Consider the following 22867-nt stretch of genomic DNA (forward strand, 5'->3'; position numbering starts at 1 on the left):
AACTTGTATTTACACAGTGCCTTAAGCTTTGCAAAGAACTTTACAAGTATTAACTGAAAGATTGTTTTTATTATAATTCCCATTTTACAGATGAGGAAACTGAGGCAGATGGAGATTAAATTTCTGGTCTAGTAAGTGTTGAAGGTCATATTTGAACTCAGGTACTCTTGACTATAGGAACTATTGTATAGTACATTAATTAGTTCCCTATCACTGGAAAATTCATGTAGAGGTTGGTGGGGTGTTGGTAAAGGGGGTTTTCTCTTTAGTAAAGGGTAACATGAGATGCCTTCTGAGTTCATCTTTCAGGTCTTAAATTCAATAATACAAAGGATCATAAGTGCATATTCTGGTTCAATTCAGTAGGAATTTAACTTCTTAAAATTTTTATTCATTTTGAATTTAAATATCAAAAAATAATAAAAAGCATATTTCCATGTGCACCACATAACATAAAACACAATGTAAAACCATGAATTTCCATTTCATACTATTTCCTTATTTTTTTGAAAAACTATGCAATAAAAACTCTATATCACCTTCAAAGGTTTTGCTTTTTGGTGCTTCCTTCTAAGTTACTTTGGTTCTTTGCTGTGTATGCTTTATTTTAATTTTTCTCCCTTGCTCCCCATCACATCCTAGAGAAGTCTTCCATTAACAGGTAGGAATTTGCTAACAATTTGAGTTGTTTAACAAAAGAATGGGATGCTTTGAAAAATAATGATCTCAAAAAAAATGAATGCTATCCTTATCACAGAGGTATCCAAGCAGAGGCTAGAAGAACACCTGCCTGGAAGGCTATAGAAGAGATTCTTGTCCGTTGATCTAAACTTGTGGATTTCCGTCCTCCTCCAAGACCCAATGGTTTTTGCAGGGATTCCATGATTAATGTGTGTCCAGTATCCATAACCATGTCCATAGACATGGCTTATGGCATAGCAGCAGAGGCATTAAGCATTCATTGTAATTTTGCTGTCCTGTTCTCTTGATGGGACTGATGGTTCTTTGTAGCCCCCATTTATAAATCTCGGGAAGATGGGTCCAAATTATTTCTTCAGTCCTTTGGTCGGTTAGGGAGCTGGGGGGGGTCAGTGAAGAGTGGGTTCCATTACTGGGATGAATCCATGCAGTCTGGAACTCAGATATGGGGAGGATAGAAGAGCTTATTCTTGAAAGAGCAAGTTGCACATAGACTCTTCAAGTTGGCTTCCTGGGAGCAAATGACCTGAAAACCAGGTTGAGGATATAAATAGAAACAATAAGAAAGGCAATCACTGCCCACATTTAAAATGTAGATCAACATGAAATTTGAATGGGAGAAGAGATAAATGTTCAGGGATAGGGTGTAATAATTGGATGTTGAGTCATTTTTCAGTCCTATCCAACTCTTTGTGACTCCATTTGAGGTTTTCTTGGCAGAGATAGTGGAATGGCTTACCTTTTTTTTCCTTCATCTCATTTTACAGATTGAATTCCTCTAAGGTTACAGAAATGCAACATTTCTCAATCTTCTGTTTCCATCTTTCATCTCCCTGTTACTTCAATGTTTATTTTTATTCCTTTTAATTCTTTGAATTATGACATTGAACCTCATTATAAAATTGAAACTAGTCTCTCCAAAGTTACCAAAAATCTCTTAATTTCCAAATCTAATGGTTTTTCCAGTCCTCAGACTTCTTGCCCTCCTTGCAACCTCTGAAAATTTGAGCATATTTTTCTTTTTGCTATATTTTCCAATTATTGGTGACATCATTTTCTCATGATCCTCTCCTCATACCTGGAATATTATAGTAGCCTGCTGGTGAACCTGCTTGCCTCCTCTCTTTGTACTTCTGTCTTTCTCCTGTTTAATAAATGCTAGTACTCTCTTTTGCCTCCAAAATCAATGATCAAGTCCTGGGTTTAGTTTTTAAAGCCCTTTATAATCTAGATCTCTCCTACCTTTCTAGTCTTATACCTTTGTCTTTTCCTTGTCCATTTTGTCCAATGATACTGGCCTCCTTGTTATTCCTTACACAAGACACTCTATGTCCCAACTCCATGCCTTTTCACTGGCTGTTCTCATGCCTCTAATGCTCTCCTTCCACATCTTCTAACTTTACTGGCTTCCTTCAAGTTTTAGCTAAAATCTGATCTTCTAATAGAAGACTTTCCTGGTTCCCCTTAATTCTAGAACCTCCTCTATGATGGAATCTCCAATGTGTCCTGTATATATCCTTTTTGAATATTGTTACAGTTTGACTGCCCTATCAGTCTCTGAGTTCTTAAGAGTAGGGATTATTTTTAAATTTTTTTATTTTGCCTTTCTTTTTGTCTTTATCTTTTGATCTTATCTATCAATCTAAGCACTGAAGAAAATATATGTATAAATATGTGTGTATGTATTTATCTATATGTATATATAGGAATGTAGTGCCTGGTTTAATAAAAACTTGTTGGCTGACTTACTGACTCATGTCCAGTGACAATACAGCCATTCCTTATGGTTAGGGTGACTGTCTTCCTTAGTCTCCCTACCTAGAGTAGAAATGAAGTTGGTTGAGCCTATTACCTCTGTGGAGTTGTCCAAGATTTCCTGAGACAAAGCAATAAAATAAATGGGAAGTAAGGACAGACAGCCTTAGGAATTCAGGGAAATTCTTATCCATTTATACCAGAATGCAGTACAAACCAGTTATTTTCAAAGAGCACAATTTAAGGGGCAGGAATTTGTTGGTGTTCTTCAGTCATTTTTTTTTAGTTGTATTTGACTTTTCAAGACCCCATATGATGTTTTCTTGATGAAGATACTGGAGTGATTTACCATTTTCTCTTCAAGCTCATTTTACAGATGAAAAATTGAGGCAAACACAATTAAGTGACTACCCAAGTTCACACAGTAAGTGATTGAGGCTAGATTTGAATTAAGGAAGATGAGTCTACCTTATTCCAGACCTGGTACTCCATCCATTGGCCTGCCTACCTATAGGAATGGAGAAGGGCAAATGTCTCATTTTTTTCAAAAAGGAGAGTAAAGCCTTCAGACTTATGTAGGCTTAGCCAGTGGACAAATTTCCAGAATTCTAGAATATTTTATGCTGAGACTGGAAAAGGAAGCAGAGGATGTGGAGAGCCTACATGCCCTCCTATGCCAGACTAACTTTGTCTCCATTTTTTTGGACAGGATTACTAGACTAGTATGTCAGATCAAAGGACTGCTATGAAAATAGTTCAATTAGATTTTAGCAAAACATTCAATACAGTATCTTAGAGTTATCTTTGTAGAAAAACTCAAGAGATATGGGTTAGAAGAAAAGAAAATCAGGTGGATTGGAAATGGTTGTATAATTGAACCCAATGAGTAGACATTAATGAATGGATGTAAATTTGGAGAGAATTCTCTAGCAGAATGCTCCATGGAACTAACTGTTCTTTGCTTTGTGTTTAGTATTTTTGTTAGTGATTTAGATAGAGGCATGGATGGCATGCTGATCAAAGCCAGGAGGGATAGCTAACATATTGGTTAGTTAGTTAGTTACTAGCTAATGTAGTAGCTAAGTAGGACAGTTGATAGAGCACTAGACCTGGAGTCAGAAGACCTGAGCTCCAATTTGACCTAAGGTACTTACTAGCTGGGTGACTGGGCAAATCATTTGTCTGCCTTATTTTTCTCATCTGTAAAATGGGAATAATGATAGTCCCTACCAACCAAGGTTGTGAGGAACAAATGAGATAGTAATTGTAAAGTGCTTAGCATAGTGTCTGGCATTTTATACATGTTAGCTCTTAATTATAAATACTGGTGATCACAGAATCATGATCCAAAGCGATCTCACTTGATATGAATAGGGCGATGCTCAATGATAAAAATCTAAAATATGATTATTCCGAGACATGACTACATAGAAAATTTCCTTAAAGATCCTAGGGTTTTAGAAACCTACAAGCTTATACGCTATGGCAGCTGAGAAAACTAAATCAGTATTAGACACAGTGTTCAAGAAGAGGTAGAGAGTGGACACTTTATTCAAGTAGAGGTGATTTTTGGGGAGACAGAGTATTATTGTGGAAACATACTTGAACATGGTTTCAGAGGGTTTATGAAAAATCTTACTATTTACCTCCTGTCAGAGAGGTGGGCTATAGGCTATGACATATATTTTCAAATGATCTAAATCATTATTGATTAGAAAAATGCAGATTAAAACAGCTCTGAGTTTGACCTCACACTTATCATATTGGCTAAAATGACAAAAAAGGAAAATTTAATCAATGTTGGAAAAGATGTGGGAAGACTGGAACATTAATGTATTGTTGGTGGAGTTATGAACTGCTGCAACCATTCTGGAGAGCAATTTGGAACTATGCCCAAAAGGCAATAAAATTTTGATTACCCTTTGATGCAGCAATCCCACTACTAGGTCTGCATCCCAAAGAGATTATAAAAAAAGGGAAAAAGACCCACATGTACAAAAATATTTATAACACTTCTTTATGAAGTGGTAATTTGTAGTGGAAAATGAGGGGATGCCCATCGATTGGGGGATGACTGAACAAATTATGAGGTATGAATGTTATGGAGTACTTTTACTCTGTAAGAAATCAAGTACAGTTGGACCTCGAGAAGCATGGAAAGACTTACGTAAACTTATGCTGAGTGAAATGTGCAGAAGAAAACATTATACACATTAACAACAATATTGTGAGATGATCAACTGTGGTGAATGCATCTCCTCTCACCAGCTGAGTGATCCAGAATGAAGCACATTTATTATTATTATTATTTTTGGGGGGGAGGGGTTTGTAGGGTAAATGGGGCTGGGTGGCTTGCCTGGGGCCACACAGCTGGGTGATTGTTGGGTGTCTGAGGCCAGATTTAGACCTGGGTGCTCCTGGCTCCAGGGCTAGCGCTCTGTCTGTTGCACCACCTGGCCACCCGTACTATTATTATTATTATTATTATTTTATTTTATTTTGGGACTTTTTTTTTCTTTTTGGTTTTTGCAGGGCAATGAGATTGGGGTGACTTGCCTGGGGTCACACAGCTGGGTGATTGTTGGGTGTCTGGGGCTGGATTTGGGCTTGGGTGCTCCTGGCTCCAGGGCTGGTGCCCCATCCACTGCGCCACCTGGCAATTATTATTATTGCTATTATTGTTATTTTTAATTTTTTCTCTTTACTTTATCGCTCATGCGGTTCTATATTTTTTTTGGGGTAGGGGTATTATGCTTACTTTTAAACAAAATATTTTAGTAATGTATAAAAAACATTATTATTACAAAAATAAGAATAAATAAATAAATGAAACAGTTGAGTGATCAAGGATAATCCTGAGAGACCTGTTATGAAAAATATCATTCACATCCAGAGGGAAAAAACTATGAGTCTGAATGCACAGCAAAGCATATTATGTTCACTTTTTAATACTTTTATGTTTTTTCTTTCTTACTCATGATCCCCCCCCCCTTAGTTCTAATTCCTCTTTCTCAACATGACTAATATGGAAATGTGTTAAACACAATTATACATGTACAACTTTTACCAGGTTATTCCTTTGAAGAGCAATTTGGAATTATGTCCAAAGGGCAATCAAACTGTGCATAATCTTTGATCTAGCAATACCATTACTAGATCCATATCCCAAAGAGATAAAAAAGGGGAAAGGACATATTTATTTTTAGTTGTTTTTTTTTTTTTTGCAAGGTAGTGGGGTTAACTGACTTGCCCAAGGTCACACAGCTAGGTAATTATTCAGCATCTGAGGCTGGATTTGAACTCAGGTCCTCCTGACTCCAGGGCTGGTGCTCTAGCCACTGTGCCACCTAACTTTCCCAAAAGGACATATTTGTATAAAAATATTTCTAGCATTCTTTTTGTAGAAGTAAAGAAGTGGAAATAGAAGAGATACCCATTAATTGAGGAATGACTGAATAAGTTGTGTGGTTCATGATTGTAAAGGAATATTATTGTGCTATAAAATATGATAAACTGTCAGATTTCAGAATAACTTGGCAAGACTTTATGAACTGATACAAAGTAAAGTGAACAGAATCAGGAGAACATTATTCCCATTAGCAGCAATTTTTTGGATGACTTAACTATTCACAGCAATATGATGATCTAAGACAGTACCAAAGGACTCATGATGAAAAATGCTCTGTATCTCCAGAGAAAGAACTGGTGGCATTTTAATGCAGACCAAAATCTATAATTTTTTTAACTTTCTGTATTATTTATGTTTTTTTCCCTTTGGATCTGTGTCTTCTTTCACAACATGAGTCATATGGTAATATGTTTTGCATGATTAAGCATGTATAACCTATATCAAATTACTTAGTGTTTCAGGGAGGAAGAGAGAAATTTGTAACTCAAAATTTAAAAAAAAGTTAAAATTGTCTTTACATGTAACTGGAGAAAATAAAATATTATTTGAAGAGATATGCCATTCAGAATCATTTTTCTTCATATCACTTTATTACATTGGTAAGCAACATCATGAACATTGATCAGCTATTTAAGTTGTTCTTTCTTTCTTTCTTTCTTTCTTTTTCTTTCTTTCTTTTTTTTTTTTTGCTAGGCAATGGGGTTAAGTGACTTGCCCAAGACCACACTGCTAGGTAATTATTAAGTGTTTGAGGACAGATTTGAACTTAGGTCCTCCTGACTCCAGGGTTGGTGCTCTATCCACTGTGCCACCTAGTCCCCCCACCCCCTCCCCCACCCCCATTCTTTATTTCTTAAAAGGAGCACTTAAAATTTTTTTTCCAGTTAACATTTTTTTAGGTTTTTTCAAGACAAATGGGGTTAAGTGGCTTGCCCAAGGCCACACAGCTAGGTAATTATTAAGTGTCTGAGATTGGATTTGAACCCAGGTACTCCTGGCTCCAAGGCCGGTGCTTTATCCGCTACGCCAACTAGCCACCCTCCAGTTACATTTAAAGGTAGTTTTCAGCATTCATTTCTTGGAAGATTTTTTTTGCCCCCCTTCCTTTCTTTTCTCTCCCCATGCTAGTGAGTAATCTGATTTGGTTATACATATACAAAAATATTTAACATATTTTCATATTAGTCATGTTGTAGGTCTGGGCATTTTCACTGGTTGTATTTATGCCTGCAGTGATTCCCCCCCCCCCCCCCCCCCCCCCCCCGTCTCTTGGCTTCCTTGGCTTTTTTCAGTTTTAATTTTAAATCTTACCTTCCACATGGAGCCTTTGCCAGTCGTCCTTACTGCTTATGCTTTTCTTCTGCTAATTAGATTCTATTTATTCTGTATACATCTTGTTTGTACATAATTGCTTATTGTCTCCACCAGTAAAGGGTGAGCTCCTTGAAATCCAAGACTGTTCTTTTTTTTTACCTTTCTTTGAATCCCCATTGCTTAGTACAGTGTCTGGAACATAGTAGGTGCTTAATAAGTATTTTTCGACTGATTGAGATGGAAGCTCTACATAAGTGATTGCAACATGCATTATAATTGACCTGTATTTACTCAAGAAGTGTCTAAGAAGTTTGGAATTAGAAATTAATAGAAGGTGTCAATATGGGCAATAAGACTTCTATGGAGTTAGATTTAATGAGATATTGTCTATCTGCCTGGAAGTTGAAGCCCATTCCAGTTTTCTTCACCATTTCCTTGGGATAGAAGGCTATATAAAGATGAAGATGAAGTTTTCCAAAGATAAATGGAAAATCATGCTCTGAGGGCTAAACAATCAGTGACAAAGAGAAGGATAGTTGAGACGTGGTTGGGTAGCAGTTCATGTGATAAAGACCTGGGACTTTTAGAGAATGGCATGGTCTTTATGAGTCAAGAAAGTGATGTAGTCCCTTAAAATGGTAATAAAATTTTAGACTGCCTTAACAGGATTAAAGTACTCAGATCAAAGGAGGTCAAATCTCCACTCAACTCTGTGCTCCTAAACCATGAATATCATATTGTGTGTTATTTTTTGGTGTCACATTTAAAAAGAACATTGACAAATGGAAGGTGGCCAAGGAGATCAAACAAATAAATTAATGGAGAAATATTCAGGATCCTGTCTATATGTCAGTAACTATGCTGGTTATTGGGGATCCATGTATGAGGAATGAAGTGTTTGCAAGGTGCTTACATTGAGTGCATGAATAGAGAGTAGGACACAAAATGGCAGAAGTGGTGGTCTTCCTGCCTCCTGTCATGACCAGACTATATTTGGAGTATTGCATCCAGTTTTAGACATATTGGCTTAGGAATGATATTAACACAATAGATGGAATCCAGAGGAGAGTGACCAGAAAAGGAAAGAGACTCAAAAATATCTGATAAGTTTATCAACTGAGGAAGTTGTGGACATTAATCCTGGAGAAGAGAAAACTTAGCAGAGGACCCAATCCTCATCTTCAGGCTTTAGGCATCATATGAAAGAATGATTGAACTTTCTTTTGGGTCTAGAGTTCCTAAATAGTAGATATGGTGAGAAATAGCAAATATCACAATTTTCAGCTCAATATAAGGAAGAACGTCTAAAGAACTGTCCAACAATGGAACCACTTCCAGTCAGTGGGAATCTTTAAGAGACTGGAAGCAGTTTGTTGGAGACGTTATTAGGAAATTCATTTACTGGACAGAAGCATCAGATGCTTTCTGAGTTCTGGGATTCTATGATACTAAATGACGGAAATGCAGATTTTAGTTCAATATAAAGAAGAGCTTTCTAATAAATAGACTTTTAAATCAAGACTACTTTTTTGTGGTACTGACAGCACTCTCAATGGAAGAATTCAAGCAGAAACTAGATGTACATCTGTCAGGGAACTGGTAGAAGGAATTCTTTCATTGGATGAAGGTTTAGTTTACATTTCATTTAACATTCTTTTCTTCCCTGACATTCTCTTATCCTAAGGAGTTATTATGATCAAGAATAAGATGATTATTGCCAGGTCTTCCTTCATTTCCACTGATTTCACTTCCTACAGGGATTATCAGCAGCAGAGAGGAGTATCTTTCATCATGTCTTTCATTGTGTCTCCTTAATGTTTCTCTATTGAGATCAACAGCCACCTTCTATCCCCAAAGACCCCAAAGGGTATGGATTAATACCTTAGTCAAGAAACTTGGGGTTGAGAGAAGAATAAGTTTTAAATGCTGTTTGGAATACAGACCTGGAAAGGCTTAATGCTTTTTTCTTGGAGGAAAAGATCATACAAAAGACTCTAATAGAGGCCTCTTAGTAATGGGCAAGTTTTAGGCTAGTCTCTTTTCTCTCATGGCCCCTCTCCCTGTAGAGATATGAGCTTCTCATGAAATAGAGGGGTAATTGGGCAATTTGGCTAACAAAGACTATGGGGATTTATCCCTTGGAGGTCCCAGAAACTAAATATTCCCCTTCTTCCCAATGCTCTGCTCTCCCCCACCCATTAGTTTTTTATCCCAGGCCAGTCATGCCTAAATTCGCATGTGTGATTTTGTCTTTCTCTATTTCCTTGGGGTCAGGGCTGCTGACTTCTTCATTCCTCCCTACCCAGTGCAGAGAAAGTTGAGCCTGTCTCTCTGTGATGCTGTCTAAATCTTGCTAAGCCCGGTAAGTACTCTTGGAGAAGAAAGGTAGAAAGTGGGGGACAAAATGTATGTCCATCCTCAGATAGATCTGGAAGATTCTGCTCTGTCTATGCTAGAACCTGAATCAAGGCAGCCCTATCCCCTTCCTACTCTGGCCAGGGCAGCCCTAAGCTCAACATTTAGCCTAACTTAGTGCTCAGAACTTCAGCCAGTTAGTCATCAAGTACATGTGCCAGACACCATGAGAAATGTTGGGGATACTAAGAAAAGCAAAAATATTGTCTTCATCCTCTAGAAAGCCACATCAAAATAATTGCATACATGTAAGAGATACCCAGTATAAATGGGAGGCTAAATCTTGGTGCTAGGGATTCAATCTGAGGCTGCTTATTCCAGCTTGGGTCAAGTTGGAATTCTAGCCAGTCCACCCAGAGTTTGGTCTGGACCTGCTCCCTCAATCATATATGTCTCTGTAAAAAACAAAAATATCTTATCCTGCTTCTAGAGGGAATAGAAGTGGGATGTAGAATAGGAGTATCCCCTTAGTCCACAGCAGATCTCTCACAATGTTCAGGGTCCTGAGAATTCTTGGGTATTGAACCCTTGGGTCCAAATGGCACTCAAGTGAAGCATCTCTTGGTGTGCATCGAGGTAGGGGGTGGTAGGGAAAGATACTGTCCTTTAATAGTAGCTGATGGAGAGATGGAGGTTGCCTTGCCTGAGTTGGAAAAAAGGACAAGAAGGTCTGGAGGAGAGGGAAAGTGTTCTACTCAGGACTGTCCTGGTAAATATTTAACAGTTGATTCTCCAAAAATGGACTTGTGATTCATTTTCATATTTAATCTGTGTTACTCACATTTTATCTACACTTTTCTTAAGTCTAAAATATTAACAAAACAACAAATTGAGCTATGAATTGTAGCATTTGTTATTTTTTAAATACATAAATACTACAAATTTAATAATAAGTTTTCAGTAGCTATTTGAACGGGTTCTGCTGGTCTAGGAAAGGGCCACAATATACTGATTAAAGGCTCATAATATTTGTAGGCAGGGACTTTCAGGATCATGGATTTAATGATGGAAGGGATCCCAGAATCCATCAATTCTCTCCCTTTACAGATGAGAAAATGGGGACACAGAGAGATTAAGTCACTTGTGTGACTGCTGTGTGTAATCTTTATTTATTTGAGATAGGGGACCCTTATCCTAGAAAACTCTTAAACCTCCACCCCCCCCAATTTTCTGCTTTTCTTTTAATCTTGGAAACATTTACTTTATTTCTACAAAACTCTTAAAATTCAATGCAACTGAAATTGCTCATTTTATACCTCACTGCTCTCTATCTATTGTTTATTCATAAGTTATTCATTTTGTAATATCTCTCATTACATCTAGGTCATGTATCCATTTTGAATTTATCTTGGTAAATGGTAAAATATAATCTATGCCCAATTTCTACCATACTGCTTTCCAGTTTTCCCAACAATTTTTTTTAACCAATAAATTCTTATCCCCAAATCTTTTTTGTCAAATGCAAGGTAAACATGAGAGAGATCCAATCATAGGAATTGCTAAAAATAGGATAAATTGCATACATTTTAATATGAGGAAATGCACATGTCCATTCTGGATTTTATCATCATCAGTTTATCAAAGAGAGAATCTAAATAGACAGAAGACCTAGGAAGGATTGTTATGTCTTGATGATTTTAGAAGAAGAATGGAGAGGGAGGAGAAGAAAAGGAGAGGAAGAAAAGAGTTAGGGGAAGTTATTTCACAGAATGGGGGAGGGAAGTAAATGTTAATCAAACAAGGAGGATGGGATGGAGAGAGCAGTTGACATTTGAACCTCACTCTCATCCAAACTAGAGGTAGGAATAGTTGGGCATAGAAATACATTTCACTCAACAGGCAAATTGGAAGAAAAGAGAAGGGTGAAGAGGGAGAGTAGATTGAGAGAAACTGGTCTTATAAAAAGAAAACTCTAAATATGGATGTACAAAAATTTTAATAGCTATTTTTGATGTGGCAAAGAATTGGGAAACCCTGGAAATATGTATAATTGAGAAATGGCTTAACCAGTTATAGCATATAACCAGTTATAGTATATGGAATACTATTCTAAGTAGCAGGGCTCTAAGAAATGATGATTTTCAGAGAAACCTGGGAAGACTTGCAAGTATGAACTGATTCAGGGGAAAATGAACAGAATGAGTAGAATAATCTATACAATGACAAAAATGTTATAAAGACAAAAAACTTTGAAAGATTCTGAATAGCATAATCACCAATTATGGTTACAGAAAACTAATGGTGAAATACATCACTCATCTCCTGAGAGAGAGAGAGATAAAAAACTCCTTGTGCCAAATGAAATCTTTTTGGAGGGGGATATGACCAATTTGTAAATTTGACTTGTTTGACTAAATATGTTTGTAACCAGTCCCCTCCCCCCCAACCTTTCTTTTAAATTGGAAGGAGGAAGATTGGGAAGGAGAGAAACATTTTTATTTATTGAAAAAAATCCCCTCAAAATTTAATTTAAAAAAGACATTGCATTGAGTCTAACCCCTTCATTTTACAAATCAAGAATCTGAGGCACAGGTAAATTAAATGCTCCGTCCAGGGTCACACAGTTAACCCAGGTCTGCTTGATTCCAAATCCACTGCTCCATTCACTATATCTTTATACATTTACAGGTGTCTATTAATTCACAGATAAATGTCATCTGTGTCATGAATGTCATGAAGTCAATAAGAAAAGAATGAAGCTCAAAGAACATGAAAGGTTAGAACAATAGGTTGAACTATTATATATATTATATGAGAACAATAGATTGAACTATTTTATATATATTATATGAGAAATATATATTATATTATATGAGATTTATATATATATATATAAATTACCTTGTTCAAATTCACTATATAGATAAAGATCAAATAAGAAGGAATTTAATGGAGTAAAGACAAAAATTACATATTACCATATGAGGATGCTGAATGAAGTTCTTTGAGAGCAGGACTATATAATTTTTGTCATTATTTCCTCAACATCTATCGCAATGCTTGGTAAATACTATATACTCAGTAAATTCTTGATGAATTGAATTGAAACCTGGTTAAAGGAACTAGGAGATCTAGGGGAAACACAAAAGCTTTGCAAATAAGATCTTATTTGATCCTGGGAGGTGGGTGCTATTATTAACTCTATTTTACAATTGAGGAAACTGAGGTAAACAGCAGGGTCGCATAGCTAGTAATTGTATGAAGCCAGATTTAAACTCAGTTCTTCCTTACTCCAGCTCCAGTGCTCTATCCACTGTGCCACTCAGCTGCTCCAAGGATCTAAGGATGGTTATATGGAAGAGGATAAAGTTTATTTTTTTATTAAAGATTTTGTTTTGTCTTTTACAATCCCCCCCCATCTTATTTCCCTCCGCCCACCCCCTACAGAAAGCAATTTGTCAGTCTTTACATTGTTTCCATGGTATGCATTGATCCAAACTGAGTGTGATGAGAGAGAAAGCATATCCTTAAGGAAGAAACAAAAAGTATAAGAGACAGCAAGATCAGGCAATAAGATATCTGTTTTTTTTTTCTAAAGGGAATAGTCCTTGAACTTTGTTCAATCTCCACAGTACTTTCTTTGGATACAGAGGGTATTCTCCACCGCAGACAGCCCCAAATTGTCCCTGATTGTTGCACTGATGGAATGAGCAAGTCCACCAAGCTTGATCATTGCCCCCATAAAGTTTATTTGTAAATCCAATTAGGATTGGGTTTGTTCTTCTTGCTCTATATTAGAACTAGAGGTAGAACTAGAAGCGGAAATTGTTAAATGTAAACAGATTTCAACTCAATTTAAGAAAGAACTTTCTAACAATAGAGATGTCCAAAAGGAAAAAGTGTTGCTTTAAGAGATAGTGGAAGGTTTGGGAATTTGGATGACCTTTAGAAACTGAAATTGGGGAGAGGAAATTTGGGACAACTTCAGAAATTGGAAGATAATAAGGAGACAAATATAACTGGCCTATTGGTTATTCCTTAGAAAGGATATCCATCTTCTGTCTCTCTCTTTAGCTGTTCCCAGATCCTAGGTTGATCTTTCTCTTCACCTCTATATCTGGCTTTTCCTAGTTTCCTTAAAAGCTCAATTTAGATTCCAGGGAGACCTTTGCTATTATCCCTAACTACCTGTAATTTCCTTTCTGAGATGTCCTTCTCTTCATATATATTTTATATGTAAATATTTTATATGCAGTGATATTACATTGTCATTGTATGACAGAACATAACTGGATAGACATTAATTAATAGGAATGTGATTTTCGCCGTATCTAAGCACTAGTGGAAGGGACATCAAACTTGGAGTGTCGAGTCCAAAGGAGGGAACCCAGGCTGACATCAATATGATGCATAAGCTGGTTCATTTATTGATCACAGGATACATACTTTTATACTCTACATTTACGTAACCAATTACATAAGTGTTTTAGCAAGCATTTTTTTCACATGCATACCTTGTGTATGTCTTAGGTGATTGTTTTGAGAACCAAACAGTGTTCTGATAAACAGAGAGAAGATTGTTTTGAGAACCAAACAGTGATTTGATAAACAAAGTGCAGAAGGTAATTATCTCAGAATGCGCTATCTATCTGAGCCTGGGAATGTACCTCCTTAGCTCAGACATGCAGCTACTCCCTTGTCTAAGCTCTGAAGTACATCTTGCTGGTTAAAGCACATAACTATTTCTGTGTTAACCCTTCATAGCTCTTAGCCTGGAATACATGTGACACAACATTGGAGTCAGAAAGTTAGGTTTCAAATTTCTATTCTTCTGCTGTCATAGAATTAGAACTAGATGATGATGATGATGATGATGATGATGATGTTTGTCCTTTGTTCTCGAAGAAGACCATGACATCAAGGGAGGACATGCCACGACAAGCATGTGAATAGGATTTGAGTGAGGGGGATGCTGTGCAAAGTCACCAGCCTCACTTTCTCCTCCACAATCATCTAGATCCAGGAGTCAGATGTGAATCAGGATCACTGGAGATGGCCCTGGATGCAGGACAGTCAGGATTAACTGATCTGCCTAAGGCTAGTTATATTCAGGGGTAATTAGGTGGCACAGTGAATAGAGCACTGCCTTTGGAGTCAGGTTGTTGGAATTCAACCTCAGACATTACTAGCTATGTGACCCTGGGCAAGTCACTTAATCTTGATTGCCTCCCACCCAGGGCCATCTCCAGTGATCCCCATCCATATCTGACCACTGGATCCAGATGACTCCGGAAGAAAAAGTGAGGCTGGTGACTTAAAATAGCATCCCCTTACTCAGATTCAATCTCTGTGTTTGTCATGACTTCACCTCCCTGATATCATGATCTTTGAGATCAAAGTACAAATATCATCATCATCTTCATCCTCATCATCATCATCATCAACATTTTATTTGCAGATATTTTGTATGTTCATATTTTATGTATAGTTATTTTGTATTGGTATGTTTTGTATGGGTACTTTTTGTTTGTAGATATTTTATATGAGCATATTTTATATGCCCATTTTATACAAATATGTAGATTTTGACTACATTTTATATGTAGATATTTCATATGTGTATGTAATATATTACATTATATATGTATATATGTATGTTTATAACGATATATATAAATATAGATATTTTGTATGGACATATTTTGTATTAGTACATTTTGTATGGATATATTTTGTATGTAGATACTTTGTATTGTGTATATTTTGTGTAAAAATATTTCATATGTAGATATTTTCTATGTGAATATAACAAAAATAGATATTTTGTATGGATATATTTTGTATTGTACATTTTGTATGAGAACATTTCATATGGTATATTTTGTATGGATATATTTTGTGTGTAAATACTTTGGATTGTGTATATTTTGTGCATAGATATTTCATATGTAGATATTTCATATGTGCATATAACATATATAGATATTTTGTATGGCTATATTTTATATTGGTACATTTTGTATGAGAACATTTTGTATGTAGATACTTTGTAAGCATATAGTTTGTGTATAGATATTTCATATGTAGATATTATGTATGTGTATATTTCATATATAGATATTTTGCATGATTTTGAAAGTATCTTCTTATTTGCGTGTGATTTCCATTTGAACGTAAACTCCTAGAGGACAGAGACAGTTGTTTTGCCATTCTTTGTATTCTAGGCATTTAGCAAAGTCCATGACACATAATAAATACTTTAGACATGTTTGTGGACTGAGTTGACTGATTGTAGGTGAAAAAGAAGACTTGGAGATGCAGGAGAGGGTTGGAACCGAAGAAGCAGGACTCTAGCAAAGGGCATGGAGAGGAAGAGAAGGACATCAGGAAGAGGAAGAGGAGAAAGAGATAGTTGAACTTAAGGTGAAGGAATAGAAAAAGGGAAAAGACTCTTAAAAGGAGGAGGAGAGGAAAAATAGGAGATGAATTCAAAAGGAAGGGGAAAATAGTTGAGAAGACAAAGGAAGACTATTAAGAGAAGAGAAAGGATTATTGTGGGCAGTTGCCAAGAGCTAACGAAGTTAGAAAATGTCTATGATTTTCCCAAGTAATTTGCCACAACAACTTTGGATGAAAGGCTGACAAGAATAAAAAGACTAGAGGGTCTTATTTTCACAAAATATGAAGAGTAGGCAGAATTTTGTGGTGAGGATCACAATGAGCCATGTTTGAATTTTTGCCATGATCAAGGGATTATTATCTACTTTCATCTTTTTTTTTTTTTTTTTTTTTTTTTAGTTTTTGCAAGTCAATGGCAGTTAAGTGGCTTGCCCAAGGCCACACAGCTAGGTAATTATTAAGTGTCTGAGGCTGGATTTGAACTCAGGTACTCCTGATTCCAGGGCCTGGTACTCTATCCACTGCTCTATCTAGCTGTCTCCTATTATTTACTTTCAATGTGGGTTGGCTGGCCTCCATCCTAGAAGAGAAGAAAAAGGCAATGGAAGAATATTTCCTACTTCTCAGGATATTAGGGAGAGTAACGTGTTCCTTTTAAACAAAATGAAGAAAATCACTTTAAAAAAAAAAAAGAAAAATGATCTGAACAGACCATGATGTGGCCAGGAAGTTAGAGTCAATCAACCGTTCTACACATTGTGGTAAAAGGGTGGAAGAAGGTGACACCCAGGAGAAAGGGAAACAGGGATTGCTGAACTTGGAGCTGGCAAACAAATAGAAGGCTCTTCCCAAAGAAGAGGGACAAAGCAGAACACCCTGAAGAAGAAGCAGCTGCTAGTGCTCCAAGGGCTGATGCTATGGATTCACAGGGGATATCTCAATTGAGATCATCCAGTAAGATTGAGAAGACATCATAGTGATGTTAGTCATTTTATAATTTCTTTATTTTTCTGAATGCCCATTTCAATCTTCAAAAGACAGAGAAATCAAAAAGGGGAAATTCTGTTCTGAATGTGATCCTTCCCAAGCCAGAGGTTGCCAGGATTGAAATGATCAGAATGTTTTTTAAAAAAAATGACCATATATCTCAGAATTTGGGATAGGTGGGAATAAAACTGGGCACAGTCTTCTCTTGTGTAGATTTCAGGAGGATAAATGTCAAAGGACTCAAAGAAAGGCTGTGCCCCAGGACTAAAATTACTGAGAAAATCAACTGAGAGAACAGAAAAGTCTCAACTTAAATTATAAAGATAAGAAGGGATATAATGTTAATGATGTAAAAAGGGGAATTTTCTAAAATTACCCAGCATGGATTCACAGAGTACTCAATGATCGACTTAGGTTTTAAAGTTATATGCAGTTGGGTGTTGTGGTGCTCACCTGTATTCCATTACTGATCATGTGGAGGGTGGTGGACCACTTGAGTTTGGGGCTTCTGAGCTATAGAGAACTAAAGACAATTGGGGGTCAGTTCTATGTCCAGTAGCATTATGTTGAAACCTTGGGAATTGGTGATGATGGGGGGAGCACAGTTGCCTAAGGAAGAATTCTAAGAAGTTGGCTCAGGTTATAAACACAACTGATCAAAATTTCCATGCTGATCAGCATTGGGATCGAGCATGAGTGGCTGCTACACTTCTGGTCTGTGCTACATAAGAAGACACATTCTCAAAAATAAAACTCATATTCAGAAGATGGGAGCAAGGACAAATGATACAGTTGACATAGAAAAATTCAGAATGATCTAGGCAGGTAAGTAAAATGCAGGTCAAGAGAAAGTATTTTTTAAAAAAACCTATATTAGGGAAAAGAGTCAGATAAAGCAAAAGATAGGTCCAATGTTGGGGAGTAGATAAGACAATGATAAATAACAGAAGGGAGAAGACAGAGCTACTCAAGTGTTATTTAGTTTTTCTTTTCTCTACCAACTAAAATTATTTTTCAGATTAGAAAATACAGGACAAAAATGAATTAATAGGAAATTGGTAGCCAATATAAGTAAGGAGATAGGAAGAGAACACAGAGTTTTCCTTGATAACTTAAAGTTAGAAGGTCCATATTAAACAGCTTCACAGATACTGAAAAAAAAATCCTTGATAAATAGTACCAAATCATTTTTAATGACCCTTGGAAGATTATTATGAAAATGGGGGATTGTCATATTCTACGGAATTGGGATAAGGTAAATGATCTCTTAATTTTCAATAAAGGGAAAACCAATCCACAAACTATAGGCTAGTGAACTTGACTTTGTTGTTAAAAGAAAAAAAATTATATTGAAGGATTGCTAGTGAACATCAGAAAAGGAAATTGTGACCACCTAAAAACCTTCATGGCTTTAACAGAATCATGACAGATTAGCCTTATTTTTTTTTTATAGGGTTGCTAGATCAGTAGAAATGCAGAATATTGTAACTTTAGCTCTCTTAGACTTTTGTAAAGTCTCTCTTGTTTTTCTTGTAATGTTTGTCCTTCACTCTTGAAGCAGACCATGACATCAAGGAGGTAATACCATGACAAGCACATGAACTGAATTTGAGTGAAGGGGTGCTGTGCTATGTCACCAACCTCACTTTCTTCTCCAGAGCCATCTGGGTCCAGTGGCTAGTTATGGATCAAGATGACTGGAGATGGCCATGGTTGCAAGGTAGTTAGGATTAAGTGATCTGCCCAGGATCACACAGTTCATTAGTGTCAAGTCTCTGAGTCTGGATTTGAACTCCTGTCCTCCTGACTCCAAGGTCAGTGCTCTATCCACTGTAACATCTAGCTGCCCTTGTTTTTCTTTTAGAAAAATAGGGAAGAATGTAAGCCAAATTATATTACAACTAGGAAGATTTGGAACAAAAAGAATGGTTAGAGCCAAAGTTACTTATTAATGACTCAAGGAAAGAGATCTCTAGGGCAAGTGTCCTAGGGACTTAGGTTTATCCTTGTATTGTTTAGGATTTTTATAATAGGCATGTACAAAGACATAGAGGGCATATTATAACATTTGCTCATTTTATAAAGCAAGCTAACACATTGAATAGTGCAGTTGTGATCCTAAAAGATCTTGACAGCCTAGAACACAGGGACAAATCAACCAGATGAAATTTAAAAGGCATAAATGCAAAGTCTTACATTTCGGTTTAAAAAAAGGACTTCACAAGAAAAAGATAGTGACAGTTTGGTTACAGAGGCATTTTGCATTTTAGTGGACTGAAATGTGAATTAATAGTATGATATATGGCTAAGACAGCTAGTGTAATGCAAGCTAGAGGTTAAACCAATAACCATCGCACTATCAGATCATATCCAGAAAACTGTGTTCAGTACTTTTTAGCTTCTTTACATTGGTTTTAGTTGTAAGTTCTGAAAGGTGGAAGGCACCTCAGAAGTTATCTGAAAATAGACTGATTGTGATAAGATACAATTTCATAGATATTTCACAATCTCAGTTTTGCATTGGAGTTCAAAGTATTAACTGCAAAGTACAGCAAAGGGAAATTGTAGCTAGACATAGTTTATGTGAAAAAAAGTCTGGGGTTTTTAGACAACCCAAAGTTAAATATGAGTATGATGGATGAAATATCAGCTAAAAATGCTCATGGGAACTGGGACCATATTCATAGTCAAAATTTCCAGTTACACCCCATTAGTATGTATCTAGTAGAACTTCTGACCCAGTGCAACTGGCCTCTTGATGGTGATCTCTTCCTGCTACTTGAATGCTTCTAATGATAGAGTCATAATCTACCCTTTCTTTCCCCAGATACGTGGAATTAGGGAATAAAACAAATGCTCAAGAATTCTTCCTCCTGGGACAATCAGACAAGCCTGAGCAGCAGTCTCTCCTCTTTGCAATATTCCTATGCATGTACTTCATCATTCTGACAGGGAACCTACTGATCATCCTGGCCATTGGCTCTGATTCACACCTCCACACTCCTATGTACTTCTTCCTTTCCAACCTCTCCTTTGTTGATCTCTGTCTGGACACTAATACTGTCCCAAAGATGTTGGCAAGCATTCAGTCCAAAAGTAAGTCCATAACCTATATTTGTTGCCTGACACAGATGTACTTTTTCCACTTTTTTGGAATTGTAGACAGTGTCTTGATTACTGTGATGGCTTATGACTGATTTGTGGCCATCTGTCATCTACTGCACTATACAACAATCATGAGCCTGCGTCTCTGTGGTTTGATGGTAGGTTTGCCCTGGATTTTTTCTGTTGTGATTTCCCTTGCGCACACCCTCCTGATGTCTCGCTTGGACTTCTTTGCCAGCACTGAGCTCCCTCGTGTCTTCTGTGACCTCACTCCACTGCTCCGGTTGTCCTGTTTGGATGTTAAAGTCAACAAGATCTTGGTGCTCATTGTGGGTGGGATAGTGATTGTCGCACCCTTTCTCTGCATCCTTGCCTCCTATGCCCCAATTATCATGGCTATTCTAAAGGTCCCCTGTAGGGGGCAGGAAGAAAGCCTTCTCCACCTGCAGCTCCCACCTCTCTGTTATAGCACTCCTTTATGGGACCACCATTGGGGTCTACCTCAGCACCTCCTCTATCCACACAACTGTGAAGGATAAAGCTTCTGCTGTGATGTACACAGTGGTCATGCCCATGCTGAACCCCTTCATCTATAGCCTGCGGAGCCGAGATATGAAGGGGGCTTTGGAAAAAAATTGTCAACAGAAAAACTGCCTCTTCTCCTTGAGCTCTCTCTTGGACTTCCCCTACTAGGTGCTCTGGAGACCTGGGGTTTAGTTTTGGAAATTTGGATTGGATGCAGGGACTGCTGGACTGGGAAAATGGATATTTTGGGGTAATAGTTGTAGATCTCAGATTCTCCAATCCTAGGTATAACAAAGGTCCCTCCAGGCCTGGAACAATTTACCAGATCTATTTCCCTTTAGTTCAACTCACAATTGAATCACTCTGCTACATGGGTTGGTGTGTCAGCCTGTGCAACTCCCACTGCCAAATTAGATCAGGTCCCTCCGCAAGCACAAGTATGCTTTACAGAATCTGAGGGTGAGGAAACATGAAGTGTGAGTTATAGGATGTTTTCATTGCACAAAAATATATGAATAGAGGCAGTAGCCTTTCATTCTTGAGTTGGCTGCCAACAATTTATTTCCCTTTCTTATCATCTAGGTTGGGCTTTCTTGAGAAAGGGAGGTTAATGATATGGGGTTAAGGTATATGAGTAGGTATGAGATTGAGAGAAGAATGATGAGATTGGGTGCTGGGTAAAGTAAGATGTCAGATGAAATTGAGTGAGATATGATCAGGAAGGGTTAGGTAAGATAAGAAGTAATTAAATTTGGTGAGCTTGAGAAAGGTGGGATGAAGTTGAGTAGGGATTTACAAGAGAAGGAAGAGTAGAAGAAGAATAAAGAAAGGAGAAAGATGAGGCTGGGATGAATTTGAGGGGAAGTAGGATAAGCCTAGGTAAAGCAGATTGAGATTTGAGAGGGTGGAGAAGAGAGCTGAAGAGGAGGAACATACTGGAATGTTATTGGCAAAACTGGCATAGGAAGGTGTATGATGAGGGGAAATGTAGTGAGGTGAAGAGGATGACTGAGTCAGGTTGAGTCAGGCAGACTGAGAGACACTCAATGAAATTGTACAAGGATAGTGGGATTGAATGAAGACGAATGAAGGCAAGAAGGGTATGGAGGTGGCATGCGTTTGGAGGGAAGTGAGCCAGGATAAGGGAGAATAAAGTTTTAATTGACTGATGAAGGTGGTGTGAGATTGGATGCAACAAGGCAAGATTGGATGAGCCAGAGTGAAGTTGGGGAAGAAAAACAAGAGAAGGGGAAAAATAGGTGGGGAGAAGAGACTAGATGAGGTTGGGCAAGGAAGTGTGTGTGTGTAAGAATGGATGAAAAAGGGTGAGGTATGGAGAGGCTGGTTGAAGGAGATAAAGGTTGGATACAGGATAAGGCTGGACAAGGCTGTGTGAGGAAAGGGAAGGAGGGAGAAGATCAAATGTTTCTCTGAACTTGTGGAAACTAGAGGAGGAAAAGAAAGTGCTCACTCTAGTTCTCTTTATCTAGCCTATATTTCTCTTGGCCTTTTGGTCATGCAGTTGTAGAGCATTGGGTTTGGATAAAGCTGTACCATTTGAGAGAGAGACAGAGAGAGAGAGAGAGAGAGAGAGAGAGAGACAGAGAGAGAGAGACAGAGACAGAGACAGAGAGAGAGAGAGAGAGAGAGAGAGAGAGACAGAGAGAGAGAGACAGAGACAGAGACAGAGAGTGCAAACCACTCATCCATTCTTTGTTCCTGCCTACCGAAGTTTCTTCCCAATAGCCTACTTCACTGGACTCTGTCCAGGTTGCCCACAATCAGTATGTATCCAACATGAGATTTAGCCTTGTTTATCCTGAGAAGCCACTTTCAACCCCTGTGTTTCTCTGAGAACTGTTGGTTCTCAGGGCTAGAAGGGGGCTCACGGGTCATCTGGTTCAACCACCTGATCAATACACGATTTCCCTTTGTGGTACCCTCAGCTTTTCTTGAATATCTCTGATTACCTGGAAGTTTACAACTTGTAAAAACATATGTTACTGAATCAGCAAGGTCATTGTCTATCATATAGCTGGCCTTCAGAGCTTGAACCCAAACTTGGGTTCAAGTTCTGCCTCTGACATACCGTTGCCATGTTAACCTGGGTAAATTTAGACTATATACCATTTAAAGGGGTTAACATTATGTTTGAAGGAAATCACCTTGTAAATAAATTTTGTTGTTGGTAAGTAGTTTCAGTCATGTCCAACTCTTCATTGCCCCATTTGTGATTTTGTTGACAAAGATCCTGGAGTGGTTTGCCATTTCCTTCTCCAGCTCATTTTATAGATGAGGAAATGAGGTAAGTTAGTTTAA

At 37.5% G+C, this 22867-nt stretch overlaps 1 pseudogene; it reads left to right on the top strand.

Annotated features, from left to right (window-relative positions):
• The first annotated feature begins 3936 nt into the window (after positions 1-3936).
• LOC141499554 (olfactory receptor 1M1-like) lies at positions 3937-20690 on the top strand (annotated as a pseudogene).
• The last annotated feature ends 2177 nt before the right edge of the window (positions 20691-22867 follow it).

The sequence above is a fragment of the Macrotis lagotis genome, chromosome X (genome assembly GCF_037893015.1).
Source record: "Macrotis lagotis isolate mMagLag1 chromosome X, bilby.v1.9.chrom.fasta, whole genome shotgun sequence".
NCBI classification, from domain to species: domain Eukaryota; kingdom Metazoa; phylum Chordata; class Mammalia; order Peramelemorphia; family Peramelidae; genus Macrotis; species Macrotis lagotis.